The following is a 14,035-nucleotide window of genomic DNA, read 5'->3' as shown; positions in this document are numbered from 1 at the left end:
ATTCAAGACAAGGAAACCAGGTTGCTGTTAACTCAGAGTGGTGTTTTTTATCGTTGTGTGTGTGTGTGTTATCTCCCCTTATTCCATTGAGATGTTTCTTAATTACAAAGGCAATCCTTCTTCCAAGAAGTTAAGCAGCAGTTGATGTTCAAGTGTAATATCTCTCTTCCTTGCTAGCTGCTTCTATTCATCCTGAGTAACAATCAAATGCGTTCCATACGTCAGCAGTGATGGGCCTCTGGCGGCCCACTGAGCCTTTGTTTGTGGCCATCCGCTCCTTCCTGCTATGTTTTTATAGATTTGTTAATTTTACAATAAAATATAATTAGAGAGGTGTCTCTGTACTAATATTGTTTATAGATCGCCACCATTCACAACAGGACCTGCCACGTTAGGGCTTACAGCCTTGAGTTATCAACGTACTCTGTCCCATAAATCCATGCAGAACAGCAGTTGCTGCGTGATTTTATGTATTACTCCTATTTATCATTTCCTTATAGACAAAAGTGCAGCATTACTCCACTGCAACCGTGCAATAGCGGGTTTCCCACTAGGCATGTGCCTAGGGGTGGCACACCTAGCTGATAAAGGTCAGATTATTTTTTTATTTTTTTTCGTCCTTATAATTTAAAGAGATTATCCTGTCTGTCTGTCTCTGTCCTAATCTCAGGAGCGCCTCCTTGTGCAATAATGTGTTACACAGTGTATGTATTCCAAATATAGGTGGACACGTACCAAATTAAATATTTCAAAAAGCTTATTTTAGGTTCTTGTAATGATCCACACGAGGTCATCAGCCATATGAAGGCTAAAATTAATATCGATCCAGAGTACATAAAAGATAAAATACAGAAACAAACATAGTGTAGTCCAATTAACAAACGGGGTACATAAATAAGTGGCCGTACATATATTCAGAGAAATTAAAGCTGATCTGAACAGCGGCAAACAGCCGTTAGCATCCAACGCGTTTCGTCTAGGAGGAACAGCGTGTCACCCTTCTGACTTCCTCATGGTCATATAGATTTTATTTTATTCAGCAAATGATGGGCGTAAGACAATAGGCAGCAAATTGTGGTCCAGGAGTTGGTAGTAGGGTGAGGTGGGGGCTGCTTTGGTGGTCTTGAGGCATCCGGACTGTCGCCCGAAATGAAGGGGGCAATGACGTGATGAGGGGGAGGGGTCGGTGTGCCTAGGGGTGGCCTGACCCCTAAATTCAGCCGTGCAGTTTATTAAACGTCAGGAGCCTAACCATTTCAGAGTCTCAGATGGGAAGTGATATTGGACTCTGGAGGGATCCATTTGGATCACTCTACTCATTTTTGGCCTGACTGGGCAGAATTATTATTATTTTATTTTTTTTGGATTAGATTGATAAATAGCCCTAAAAAGCATTTTTAATTGGCACAATATTATCAGAAATGTTCCTTTTTTGGGGTACCTACGCCTACCAGTGTTAAATAGGACCCTATATTTCCTAACACCAAAGTGTGCACACAGTAGGGCTAATTTTTGTGAGCGCTATGAAGGGAAATGGGCAGAACGATTTATGCTTCTATGTTTTCTAAACTATAAATTTTAATAGAGCAAAAATACATTTTCTAATAACTAGTATATATGTTTCCTCTATCTGCCCCCTGTCGTCTTAATCTATAGAACAGAAGACTTCATATCGTGTAATTACACTTGCCCGCCTCGGAGAACTGGCTCCTGTGACTTGCATGGTAAGGACTGTTGTACGGATAAATCTATAGCCAGGAGACTAGATGTCATCACACAGCAAAATTTGTATACACTGCTTTAATGGAATGCAAGTCTTTAACCAGTACACCCTTCCTATATACACTTCCCATTTAATGCAACGTTACAAAATAAACTTGAAAGTAGAAAGTTTTAAATCAGAATCATTTCAGCACATGCATAATCCAACGCGCTCTCCTTTCCAGACCCGATGCTGTGATTATTCCTGGGACAATGTATCATTAATGTATGGAGCATCTTGCACCTGTGAAATGTCGCTCTAGGCTCTGAGAGGTGCACAATTTGTGGCAATGTAATGAAAACTCTTCAACAAAGAGCTATATCGATCTCCTCCAGTTCTATCATCTAGCATTCTTCACTCCAAATGGATGTCTTTAGAGCATTGATTGAGAAGCCATCAAACCCTCTCATCACCTTTATCTGTGTCTCAAATAAACCTGTTTGGCCCATTAGAGAGATGTATGGCACAGTCTTGCTCACTTGAGTATTAGTGATTGCTGCAGCGGGGTAACTAGGAGTCCTGGAAGGGTAATAAAATGTTGATCTCTCTGGGAATTGTGACTGTGATGGATTTATCTGGGACTGCTAGTTATGGATCTATAGCTGAGTGGCCCCAAGGCCACTTCCAGATCTCAAGAATCTGGCAATGGCTCGGTTATCATTTTTCTATTTGATTGTGTGTATTCAAGTGAGCAAGAAGCCTCTACACCGCTGAAGTAGAATATTCCATGATTATATTCTATTTGTGTCAATCCTGGATTAATTTTAAGAGTTGGAAAACGTAATCTGCAATCTCAAATTTTAAACCCCCCCCCCCCCCCCAATTTATAAGTAGTAATGTGATTGTGTGTTTACTATGACACCGTGTCCAACCGTACATCTATTACCTAAACCTGCCTTTACCCATATTGTTGCATCCCCCCCCCCCCCCCCCCCCACACAAATACTTACAGCGCTCTAACTTGCGTAACCCCAGTTTTCATGTAGAGCATGATGGTATCTCAGATGGCTTCCACGGACTGTCAATGCTAACTAACGGACGCAGAACAGGACATGTGTTGGTAGATTCAATGCATTTCCTTTTGGCAGTGGCACCGGGGTTTGCCCAGCTCTGTGTTAATCCAATGCAACATGAAAAACTGGGGGATTATTATATTTGATGGGTCTATAAATGTACACCACCACCATGAAGAGGTTATAACGTGTGTGTTTAAAAAGAACAACCCCCAAACCTTACAATGGCTTATATCTACCCTTGTGCAATTTTATCTGTTCTGTCCATTCTGTTATGAGTGCATTCTGCTATATTCAAAGTACCTTCTATTCAGTCTTCCTCTCCTGATACTTCAGTGTGTGCCAAGATTATTAGCAGGTACTTAAATGGTCACCGCAAGGAAATGAGTAGGAGGCTGTAGCCCTTGCGTGGTTGTGCTAAAGCAGACAGGGCTACAGGTGACGGGGCAGTGGCATGATATGTGAATAGGAATGGTGTAAACAGGAAGCCACAGATTGAGTTTAGATAGCAGAGGGTCCAGCAGCAACAGTAGTGTTGGGAGGCTTCTGTCAATTGGCTATGCCTACATACCACTAAGCTTGCACAAAGAACCTGAGCCTTCTATCGTGTTCCTATATACCAGGTTAATAACGCTCATGCAGGGGATTTTATGCACCTAAGATTTTGAAAAGATTTCCTAGATGTTATGAAGGCTTAGCAAAAAGGAAAAATAAAAAAACCGAAACACACAAACCTGATCAATATTGTAGCAATGTGTTTGTTAGATGCTACAAGTGTATTGGAAAATCCCATTGTCTGTAGCAAATTGACTAAACTCTGATGTGTAAATTAGTAAATGTGATTGGTTAGGCCAGTCGCTGGGTGACGTCTGAGCACAGTGTGTTATTGGCAGCACTGAAGCAGTTAAGGGCTAAATCATATTTCATCAAAATGAACACAAGTGACCTAGATAATATCTCTGTAATTTCCCCTGTGGACATCACTGTTCTGTGCTGCATTAAAGGGATGTAGCTTTGGCAATGCCAACTGTGGTGTGTTTTTGTTAAATGTGGATATTTACGATTTACCCTTATAATTGACTTTTATTACAGTAGTAGAACAGTTATGCTGCTTTCACATTGCAAACCCTGCTTTTGAAACGATTCTTTAAATGGTTCTTAAAATGGGTCTGAGCAGTTAAACCCCCTTCACATCGCATGTTGTAACCAGTATATTACCATTTCATTACCGTTTTGGTACCTTTCATACTGAACCCGTTTCACCCATACAAAACCGTGGTTGTCATTTTAAATGTTTATTTCCTGCTTCTGCCTGGTGAGATCACACATGGAGACAGCCTATCACCTTCTGGGGCTTGCAAATACCGTTTCAGACCCTTTCACACTGCACAATTAAACGGGTCTGAAACGGGTAGGACCCTGCTTTTTTACAGTTTCAAAATACCGGTATTTTGTAAACGGTAAATTGAAGGTGACCCTTTCACATCGCAGCTCGAACCGTTTAGGAAGCCAGTAAAAACGGCAAATTACCGGGTACAAGCTGCGGTGTGAAAGGGGTATTAGCGGTTTCAGGTCACCATATATATATATTTTTATTATCTTATATATTCAGTACATTAAAAAGTTCCAGCCTTATGGTATTCATCACTTACACGTGTAAGGCGGTTATTTTACAAGTTGTACCCAATGCCTCGTAAGCCTTCAGCCTATCAATTCACATCACTTGGTGACATCACTTCCACCAGAGCCATCTAAAATGGTTATAGCATAGAGCACATTGGTTCCAGATGCCGAATAACCGCTTGCGTTTGGGGTACAATTGATACTTCCTTCCCTCTGCCTGGCATTGCACCCTATGCTGCTGTTCTGTACTATTGTTCGTTAGAACTGCAACAGTATGACCTCACCGGGTGTCAGTAAATGGCAGAATGCGATACTTCACGTATCTTCATATATCTCTTATGACGAAGCATCAGATCACATAGACATCAGGGCACCAGAAAGATAAGTTCATGTAACTCTCACTTTGGCCTATGGCTGGCTGGCTGGCTTCACTACTTATATCCGCAGGACTGGATGGTGTGGCTGCAGTTAGTTTGCACTGAGCCACAGGGTACCAGAGACCAGACTGTCCTTTTTAATGGCTCATTTCTAAGAATGGAAATTAGTATTTTATTTTTATTTTTTTTTTTACTGCAAAACAGTTACTATAGGTGGTCATTCCGAGTTGATCGCTCACTAGCAGTTTTTAGCAGCCGTGCAAACGCTATGCCGCCGCCCACTGGGGAGTGTATTTTAGCTTAGCAGAAATGTGAATGGTTGTATCGCAGAGCGCATGCAAAAAATGTTTGTGTAGTTTCAGAGTAGCTCAAAACCTACTCGGCGCTTGCGATCACTTCAGCCTATTCAGTTCCGGATTTGACGTCACACACCCGCCCAGCCACGCCTGCGTTTTCCCTGGCACGCCTGCGTTTTCCCAAACACTCCCTTAAAACGGTCAGTTGCCACCCAGAAATGCCCGCCCCGTTCCTGGCAACCAGTGCGACTGAAATGCATCGCTAGACCCTGTGCAAAACTACATAATTCATTGTGTCCGTACATCGCGCGTGTGCATTGCGACGCACCCGCAGAACTGCCATTTTTTAGCCTGATCGCTGCGAACAAATGCAGCTAGCGATCAACTAGGAATGACCCCCATAATGCACTCTTTCTAAAAAAAAAAAAAAAATACACACACACGTTATAATAACTGTTTTGCAGATAGATATATTTTTATTATGATGTGTGTGTGTTAACATAACACTGAAGTCGTGAGCTTTATTCAGCAGTTATGAGTGCCGCATTTACGTGTGTGTGTGTGTGTGTGTGTGTTTTTTTTTCTTTCTTTATGCTATTTTCTATGAAGGCACCGGCGACAGCTAATTTTGAGTAACTGGGAGTGCCGAATGACCAATGTTTAGATCTATAGTATTTATTTTTTTATTTAGCCAGTTTGTAAGAGTTTTTATGCAGTATATCCCCCAACAATTCCTGACAAGTTTACTTGGAGAACAACTTGGGTAGAACTTTAACATTGAAATACAGGTAAAAAAAAAAACCAATAACACCAAAGTCCAAATATGAGGTGATGGGAATCCTTGCAGGGTTAGTGTAGAAGCCACAGAACTTTGGGCTACATTTATGAAGCCGTGAATTTTCTAAGGCACTCCAGGCATCACACTGGTGTTAGTGCCACTTTTAAATTTACAGCTCCAACCTGCCGAGAAGCTAGGATATCCCTTTGTATTGGATCAGATATGAATTTGCGTTTAGTGTCCCTTTAATGATTCGTGTCATATCTGTGTGTTTTTTTTTTCTTTCTACTTCCTGTTACAGATTGTATAATTAAAGGCTGAATTTAATTCCCTTTTATTATTTCACTGGGATTAACTAGCATATGTCTGTCTACTGTTTTATGATCCATTTATTAAAGATAGGAACTCTCTGAACATGGGTGAATTTCACAGGCAATATGTCCGTAATCGGTGTCTATGGAAACCAGTAAATTACTTAGAAAATTTGCATGTGCTTCTAGGTGGTAATTTAACATGCATATGGGTCTTTATAATTAAAATGTGTGTAAAAATATCTTGCGACTCTACATTATTTAATATACATCCAACTAGACTGTCTTTTTTTTAAAGTGTAGAAATATAAATGGCGTTGGATCCTTTCATGCAACTACAGTCCCTTTTCTGAAGTTATCTTTTTAGCACATACACATTCCGCAATACTTAACATAGAATATTTAGTCATTCACATCAGTCCCTGCCCCAGTGGAGCTTACAAAACATAACTCTTATCACCCGGACACGAACACATGATGTAGAGCAGGGGTGGCCAACCAGTCAGAGCCCAAAAATATCTATAGTTAAGTCAAAGAGCCGGTATGATAAAAAAATGGGGCGTGGTCTAACTGGCACAAGGCTACACCCCATTTTGTGCGCCCCCCCCTTCATTATGACGTTGGTAGGAGCATTACCATGTGTCGCGTCCCCATTTTTAGCGAGAAACACTAAAACAATCCAGATTTGCATAAAATACACTGAAACAAGCCAGCCTCCCACCCTTTGCTCTGTGCCTCTCAGCCTGCCCTCCCCTTTGCTCTGTGCCTCTCGGCCTGCCCTTCCCTCTTCTGGTCACTGGTAGCTGCTCTCACCTGTATGACAGGGAATCGGTGGACAGTGAGGTCAGACAGGCGCCGTATCTTCATGGTATGAGCGTCAGACAGGGCCGGGACCATGGGCGTGATGTAGTATTGGCTTTGCGCTCCTGCCTTCGCTCCCGATGTCACACTCCCGCCTCCAATCCTGGCAGCCCTACAAGGTGGGGGGCAGCCATGGGTCAAATTGAGTGTCAGGAGTGGCGGGAGCCGCATCTGTTTGACAGAAGAGCCGCTGGTTGGCCACAGCTGCTGTAGTTACTTTTTTGTCAGGAGCCAATTAACATACCAACATGGGTTCTTGGAGGAAACCCACACAGATGGAAACTTGGTTGGAATTGAACCCAAGACATCCGTGCTGTGAGGCAGTAATGCTAACCACTGCTCCACTCTGCTGTCCTGATATGTTAGAATCCGCATTTTGAGCAGAGTTTATGAAACATAGCACTTTATAAATTGCAGAGGCTTGTGTCCCTCCAACTGTATGACTTCAGCTTCGCAGTGTGGTAAATGTTCCAAACCAAATGGAAAATAATGCTTTATTGTGTATTTTATTTGGCATAACCTGTATACCAGCCTATGCATCCTATCCGTTTACCTCGGATTGAGTAACAACCAGCCTTGTTTTATTCTGATGTTTGTTCCCAATTGTGCAGGGCTGCAGAGTTTGCAGGCAATGTATAAATAAATGTTAATACTAGGTACTTCGGAGGGTCCAGTGACAACACCCCGTCCATTTTGTAGGGGTGGCAGATACTAAACAATACTTGTTGGTGTCGCCTATAGGCTTATACGGTAGAGCCAATCCTGTTGTAGGTACAGTGGTAGACGAGTACAAATCTTCTGGCTGTTTGCTAGTCTTGAATGGAGGTTTTCCGTCTCACACTTTGTGCTCCATTTAAGAAGGAGACATAACCCTTTTAATATCACTGGTTTAAGGAGACATAACTTAATATCACTGGTTTAAGGAATTAAGTCCTTCGTTCTGTATTTAGCCAACAGCGCAAAGCTTATCACATTATCATTAGGGAACAGCCTGTTTCTGCCATCAGGAGCTCCTGGGAGCTGGGCAGAAGACAATGCTGGACAGGTAATTCATGTAAAATACTGGGGGGTCATATTCGGAAGTATCAGTGTTACTAAATTTAAATGTGCTCCTAGTATTAAGTATCGGTAATAAAGGAAGCCCTTTTTGTATTACAATCAAATGTACGTTAGCTCCCCCGCTAACTGAGACTGCAGTAAGTGCTGTAGTAATCTGCACAGCATTTGTTGTGTGATATACAGAACATTGGGGTAGATTTATTAAGCCTGGTGAAGTGATAAAGTGGAAGGTGATAACGCAGCAGCCAATCAGCTTCAAACTTCCATGCTAGTGGCTCGGTTTGAAAAATGACAGTTAGGAGCTGACTGGCTGGTCCTTTATCACCTTCAACTTTATCACTTCACCAGGATTAGTAAATCTGCCCCATTGTAACTTATTAGAGAGACTGCCGTACCAGAGCTATTATCTATTCAAAAGTCAAACGAGGGCTGCGCTAATGCATTTTTAATGGTGTATATGGTATCCACTTTTGAACATGATGGAAGAATTTAAAAAACTCAGAGCACATGGGAAATGCTGGAAGTACAGGATGAAAGGTACGTTTGAAGTAATGTATACGTTTGCATTACCCCTACTCTGCACTTTTCCACTGGTGCCTCATTCAGTCTGGTACGGCTTTGCATGTTTTCCTCTGGCGCTATCCTGACGTAGGGTATAAAAGAGAGCCACAAGTCAAGACATTTCTAGTGTCTTATTTTCATTTTCTGCTGCGGGGTACACTGGGCTACACAAGGATTGGACAATGGGGTGTAGAGTAGGATCTTGATCCGAGGCACCAACAGGCTCAAAGCTTTGACTGTTCCCAGAATGCACAGCGCCGCCGCTTTCCTGCACAGGAGCTCAGTTTTGTAAGTTGGTGCTGCAGTAAGCAGGCACTGAACAGAGGGGCTGCTCCAGGGAGCCCTAAGAAAAGCTTTTTATGAGGTAAAAAGTGAAGACTTCAAGGGCAGCAGCGGTGGTAAATGTCTTGTGACATTCACTGCTGCAGCTCCAGCTCTCCCCAGCGGTGCTGTACACTCCCGGGCCCTGGTTGCCGGGTACCTACAGCGGAGGCTCCGGTTTTCTTCATGTTAGACACACACGGCTGGGGCTCTCCAGGATCGCGTGGCCGCGCTTCGGGAGGTGGTAAGTGGGTCCCGCTTACAAGACCCGGTCTTTATCGGGATCCGGCGCAGTCAGTGGGAGGCGGGCCGCGCGCGCTGGCGGTGGACACTGTGGATAAGGCGATCCCACTAGATCACCAGGGCATGGGCGCAGGTCAGGTTTTCTCTCTAAACCAATTCTTAAATCGCCCACAGTACCCGGTGGTTTTGCCAGCAGAGGGGATAAGGCTTAGACCTGAAGCCCCTCCCCCAGCCCCAGGGCTCCATTTATAGCAAGTGTTCCCGCCCTGGAGTTGCATATCTGTCTCTCCCTCACTCCCTGGCAGTGTCTGCGGCGCCATTATCCCTCCGCTCACTGTTCCTGGGAATGCTTTGGGCAAATCCTCCTATGTAAAGCCGCCTGGTTGTCAGTGCTGTGACTTTACATGACACTTAAGTATTCTACCTGCCTTTTTTAGTCCGTGTTAGTAAGAAAGAGTGCATTTAGTCAGGGTTTTCTAGTACAATTACCCTGTGATATACATCCAGTTCTTACTGTGTACTGTTATATCTATTGTTATATAGCTGTGTAAGCTAGTCCAGTGCAGTATTATTGTCAGTAATAACCTCAGCATTGTACAAACTGTGACTATATGTGTGTGCATTTGATAGCTGATTGGTGTCCATTTTCGTGTCTTTCACTCAACCTGCTATCCCTATATTCTATAACCTGAGGGGGCTTGTTGCGTCAGGTTTTATCTAATATAGTATTTTCACAAAGATATACTGTATTACGTATTTTTCTCTGTGATTTAGTCACCATATCTCTCCTTTATCTCTGCTAGTGCTGACTACACTGCTCAGGGGTTTGGGTTTAGAGATATAGTGCTGCTGATAATTGTACTGTGTTACCTCATACTGCAAGTTATATCATGTCTGCTTCTGAGGGTAACGGTTCTGGAGCTGAACACACTACCGGTGTTGCTGAAGCCACAGACCCATATGAGGAGAATATAGCAGCTGTGGGCTCTGGTTCTGGGGGCTCCTTGCCCCCCCCCCCCCAGTGGGACTGTGTCAACGGAGGCACATACTGACCCACCGTGGGCCGCTTTTTCCACGCTTCTGCATACGCTAGTTCATAAACTAACACCCCCTATGGGACCCCCAATGCCGGTACAACCGTATGTGGTCCCTGCAACTAACCCGCCGTGGGCGGACGATTTAACTGCTCAGTTAAAGAAGTTGAACCAGTCCCTGACTACTAAAAAGTCTGATCATCGCTCGCCTAAGTCCAAGGGGTCCTCTAAGCGAGCGCTTGTCTCCTCACAATCCACTGCTGTCACTGACACCTCGTCTGATGAAGACGGCACGTATACTGACCCCACAGGTTCTGACTCGGATACGGCTGATGGGGAGGGTAGTTCACATGTGGATGTTCCTGATCTTTTGGAGGCTATTAAGTTAATTCTACAGATTACGGATGATCCCGAGCCATCCGTCCCTCCTAAGAAACCAGATAGGTTTATGCGTCAGAAGGTGGTTAAACAAGTTTTACCTCACTCTGACCACCTAGTGGATATACGTCAGGAACCCTGGGAAAACCCGGGTACGAAGTTTGTGCCTCACAAGAAGATGCTGGCTCGCTATCCCCTCGCGCCAGAGCTGTCTAAGAATTGGGAAACTCCTCCTCCAGTGCACTCACATGTGGCCAGGATGATGATTTCCTCAGCTCTGTGTCACTACCGTCACGTCTCTAAAAGAGCCTACGGATAAAAGTGTGGAGGGTTGTCTGAAAGCGATTTACACCCTCACGGGTGCTGCGCAAAGGCCCACTATTGCAGCTACATGGGCTGCCGAGGCTATTGAAGCGTGGGCCTTGGAGTTAGATACTGAAATATCCTCTGACCTTGCTAGACAATGCTTGTCATATATTGTCACAGCTTCTCGCTATATTAAAGAGGCGGCTTCGGATGCCGGTATCCTAGCAGCCAAGGCCTCTACTACGTCAGTCCTGGCTCGCCGGATATTGTGGCTGAGATCCTGGTCTGTGGCTCTGGACTCTAGAAAAACCTGGAGGTACTCCCTTTCAAGGGAGATATTCTGTTTGGGGAGGACTTAAATAAGATAGTGGCTGACTTGGCTACTTCCAAAACTGCCTGTCTTCCAAATACCGCTCCTTCTGTGTCGAAGGCTAAACGTACGTCCTTTCGCCCCTTTCACCCTTCAGGTAAAGCAAAAGGTCAGGCGTACCACAAGCAGGCCCGCACTTCCAAACCTGGTAAGCCGAAGCCCAAGAGAGCCTGGGCTGCCCGTCAGCCAGCTTCCAAGACCGATAAGCCTGCCGCATGACGGGGAGGGCCTCCCCCTGGGGGATCCCAGGGTGGGGGGCCGGCTTCTAGGGTATACCCAGGAATGGTTGAAGACCACTTCAGATGCCTGGGTACGGGAAGTCGTCACTCGAGGTTACGCCATAGCCTTCAAAAACGGACCCCCTCATCGATTTTGCCAGACAGACGTCCCGTCGGACCAGACAAAGGCAAACACTCTGCATTCGGTGGTACAGACCCTCCTGGATACAGGAGTTGTAGTACAGGTGCCTCTTGCTCAGAGGGGCCGGGGGTACTATTCTCCGCTGTTTCTAGTCATCGAAACCGAATGGGTCCTCCCGGTCCATTCTCAACCTCAAGGCATTGAACAAGTTTGTGAAGGTTTCCAAGTTCCGTATGGAAACCCTTCGCTCTCTAGTTCTGGCCTTGGAACCTGGGGACTACATGGTCTCCCTGGATATACAGGATGCTTACCTGCATATTCCTATAGCAGCGTCACATCAGCAATACCGGAGGTTCGCTATTGGCAACCTTCATTACCAGTTTCGGGCGTTACCTTTTGGTTTAACAACTGTTCCGCGAGTTTTCACCAAAGTAATAGCGGTGATGACGGTGGTACTCCGCCGTCAAGGGGTCGGGATACTGCCGTACCTGGACGACTTGTTAATCCTGGCAAATTCCCCAGAACTTCTCCTGTGTCATCTGGATATGACGGTCCGGTTTCTACAAGCCCACGGGTGGCTCATTAACTGGAAGAAATCCTCCCTGGTCCCTGCTCAGAGCATGGTGCACCTGGGAGCGCTATTGGACACTCACAACCAGCGGTTGTTCTTGTCTCAGGAGAAAGTCCTGAAGCTTCAGGACAGGATTCGTTGCTTCCTTTCTCGTCCGCAAGTGTCGATACATTCGGCTATGCAGGTGCTAGGCCTCATGGTCTCAGAATTCGACATGGTGGAGTATGCTCAATTCCATTCTCGCCCCCTCCAGAGGCTGATTCTAGCCAAGTGGGACGGACTGCCTCACCGGATCAGGTCTCACATGATCTCATTGACTCCGGAGGTCCGTCTGCCGCTACTTTGGTGGCTCCGGGACCAACAGTTGTGCAGGGGCCGTCCCTTCTGGATATCCAACTGGGTCATGTTGACCACAGATGCCAGTCTAAGAGGTTGGGGCGCGGTGCTGGAGCAACACTCCCTTCAGGGTCGGTGGACCAAGGAGGAATCTCTCCTCTCGATCAACATTCTGGAATTGCGGGCGGTCTTTAATGCATTGAACCTGGCCCAGCATTTAATTCAGAACCATCCTGTTCAAATACAGTCGGACAACGCCGCCACAGTGGCTTACATAAATCATCAAGGCGGCACTCGAAGCCGTTTGGCAATGAAGGAAGTCTCGCTGATTCTACTTTGGGTGGAACGCCATCTACCGGCCATATCGGCAATATTAATTCCGGGAGTCCTGAATTGGAAAGCGGACTTTCTCAGTCGTCAGGACGTGCATGCCGGCGAGTGGAGCCTCCATCCAGAAGTGTTTCAACTCCTAGTGGAAAAGTGGGGTCTTCCAGATGTAGATCTGATGGCGTCTCGACACAATCACAAGGTTCCGGTCTTCGGAGCAAGGACAAGGGATCCTCAAGCAGCATTCATGGATGCGCTGGTGGTACCGTGGAGGTTTCGGCTGCCGTACGTGTTCCCTCCGGTGTCAGTCCTGCCCAGGGTAATTCGGAAGTTCAAGCAAGAAAAAGGAAATCTGCTTCTCATAGCTCCGGCGTGGCCCAGATGGCCCTGGTTCTCAGACCTGCAAGGCCTATCGTCAGAGCGTCCACTTCTGCTTCCACAACGCCCAGACCTCCTCGTTCAGGGCCCCTGTGTCTACCAGGACCTAGCCCGGCTGTCTTTGACGGTGTGGCTCTTGAAGCTTCCGTCTTGAGGGCTAAGGGTTTTTCTGAAGAGGTCATTAAAACTATGTTGCGGGCCCGGAAACCGGCTTCTGCTCGGATTTACTATAGGGTCTGGCATTCCTACTTTGTTTGGTGCGCATCTAATAATTATGACGCTTACAAGTGTAGTACAGCCAAACTTTTGGCTTTTCTGCAGCAGGGCCTGCGTCTGGCCTCCCTCAAGGTTCATATTTCGGCCTTGTCTGTGTGGTTTCAGAGAAAAATTGCGACTTTACCTGATGTTCATACTTTCACTCAGGGTGTGTTGCGTATCCAACCTCCTTGGAGCCTGCGGCTCCTTGGAACTTGTCGGTGGTTTTGGAGGCGTTGCAGGAGCCTCCGTTTGAACCCCTGGCTTTCCCTTAAGGTGGTGATCTTGCTGGCTATTGCCTCTGCTAGAAGAGTGTCTGATCTGGGTGCCTTGTCTTGTAGTTCCCCATATCTGATTTTTCACCATGACCGGGCGGTTCTTAGGACTCGTCCCGGATATTTACCGAAGGGGGTTTCTTCGTTCCACCTTAATCAGGAGATTGTGGTTCCGGCCTTTGTCTCTCCTGATTTGTCTCCCAAAGAGCTGTCTTTGGATGTGGTATGGGCTCTCCGTAT

At 45.7% G+C, this 14,035-nt stretch overlaps 1 protein-coding gene and 1 long non-coding RNA gene across 5 annotated transcripts in view; both read left to right on the top strand.

The window, feature by feature from the left end:
* The window catches only part of INPP5A (inositol polyphosphate-5-phosphatase A), a 911,370-nt gene that overhangs the window by 99,662 nt on the left and 797,673 nt on the right, over positions 1 to 14,035 (top strand). The window lies entirely within an intron of this gene.
* Positions 507 to 2,213, top strand: LOC135056694 (uncharacterized). The gene is made up of 3 exons (XR_010244045.1): positions 507 to 590; positions 1,657 to 1,724; positions 1,947 to 2,213. It is a non-coding gene; the product is annotated as an uncharacterized LOC135056694 (long non-coding RNA).

The sequence above is a fragment of the Pseudophryne corroboree genome, chromosome 3 (genome assembly GCF_028390025.1).
Source record: "Pseudophryne corroboree isolate aPseCor3 chromosome 3, aPseCor3.hap2, whole genome shotgun sequence".
Lineage (NCBI taxonomy): Eukaryota > Metazoa > Chordata > Amphibia > Anura > Myobatrachidae > Pseudophryne > Pseudophryne corroboree.
Note: the sequence above shows the minus strand (reverse complement) of the source record. Positions and strands in the feature narration are given on the sequence as shown.